Here is a 1,943-nt window from a genome sequence, read left to right as displayed (position 1 = left end):
GGGAAGCACTAGAGAATTTTAAGCAGAAAAGTAACATGATTTGACTTATATGGCAAAAGAATCACTTATTCTGTTGTATGGATAATAAATAGACTTTGTGTGCGTGTGGCAGGTGGAGGTGATGGGGGAATGCGGAAGCTGGGAGACCCGTTCATTTAGTCCTTGCTGTAAATTCATTTACTTATCACCATTAGTATTCACCAAACTTTCTTTATCAGACATGCTATAAAAATAGGAAAAAACAGCCAGCTTTTAAACAAAAGTTTCATAGTTCGTGTCTTCAAATGAAATAACACATAACAGAATTTGTGCCTAGTAAACTTTAAGTTTCTATATCTTTCAGCCTTAATCTTAATCTTCACCTTGGCTGAATAAGGTTTACCTGGAACAGAGTTTAGTTTCTCCATAAATCTCATTTGGTTGCTCCATCTTGGTGGCCTCGGGCTGTGCTCCTGTGATCCTACTTATCTTCCAGGATCTCCACCTGCACAGCGTGTCCTCTGACGCAGCCTGCATCTCCAGGGCTTCCTGTCCTTGCCACATGGCTCAAGGCACATGATAGCTTTGTTGTGACTGCTGATCACAGAGAAGGCCGTAATTGTGTACATCTTGCCCTTTAACACATGTAACTAATGAATGAGAAACTACTTTTTTAAGGAGAAATTTCCTTTGCAAAGAACAGATAGGGAAGAGTTCGCGTGAGTCTCTTTTATCCCAGAATGTGCTTGATATTTCCTGTTTCTTTCTCATGATTGGCTTTCCCTCCTTCTTCACTGTGCTTTTTGTCCTAGGAGGCTGACTTTTATGAACTACACCAAAGGCTACCTCCCCATCTGGTTTCAGCTTGGGTCTGGTTAACAGGAGGCCCCAGTGGACCTACGATAATGAGAGGAGAATGGGTTTGGGGTATTTATCCCTCCAGCTTCCTTTTTGCTGGGTTGCCATTTATTGGTTTTGTTCCTCTCCTACAGGTCACAACTCCAAGGGCAGCCCTGTGTGACAACTACAGCCTCTCCCTCGGGGTTCTGGTAACCCTCTCTTTCCCTTCAGTCCAAAGGGTGGCAATAACTCCTAATTCTTCCTGGCACTAGGTTACTGCACCAGCCTTTGTGAGTTTCTCCCAATACTACCTACTCCTTTGTAAATAAATGCTCTATTAAACTCTCTTCAATTATCCTGTTTCCTGCTAGTCCCATGACAAGATACATAGAGGTTTCTCCAGGAGAAGCTGAGGAAGAAAGTATAAAACTTTTGTTCAGAAAATACTGAAAGCTATTCAGAAATAAGAGACAATTTTATCTTAATCAATGTAGTAGAAATGGGGACTATCAAATGAACTCATCAGTTTAGCCTGTAGCCATCAACACATGAATACTTATGGCCTACATGTAGCCCATTCAAAATTGGCAGAATTATCTTGAGGAGAGAGTGTTTTATTTTAAGCATTAAACAGCTACATGTATACTTTCAGGACCCACAAAGACTAGGCAGAAAGACAATTTCTTTATACAGATCTTCAACTTACAAAGGGACCATGTCCTGATAAACCCATTGTAAGGTGAAAATATTGTAAGTTGAAAGTGCATTTAATACATCTCACCTACTGTACATCTTAGTTTAGCCCAGCCTACTTTAAACGTGCTCAGAATACTTATATTACCCAATAGTTGGGCAAAATCATCTAACACAAATCCTTTTATCATGAAGTGTTGAATACTTCATGTAATTTATTGAATACTGTACTGAAACTGAAAAACAGAATGGTTGTCTGGGTACAGAATGGTTGTGAGTTGTCACCCTGGTGATCACATGGCTGACTGGGAGCTGTGGCTCGCTGCCACAGCCCAGCATCACAAGAGAGGAGTGTCCTGCATGTTGCCAGCCCGGGAAAAGATCAAAATTCAAAATGCAAACTATAGTTTCTACTGAATGCATATTGCTTT

This window comes from Eschrichtius robustus, chromosome 9 (genome assembly GCF_028021215.1).
Source record: "Eschrichtius robustus isolate mEscRob2 chromosome 9, mEscRob2.pri, whole genome shotgun sequence".
NCBI lineage: Eukaryota > Metazoa > Chordata > Mammalia > Artiodactyla > Eschrichtiidae > Eschrichtius > Eschrichtius robustus.
This window is presented reverse-complemented; position numbering follows the sequence as displayed.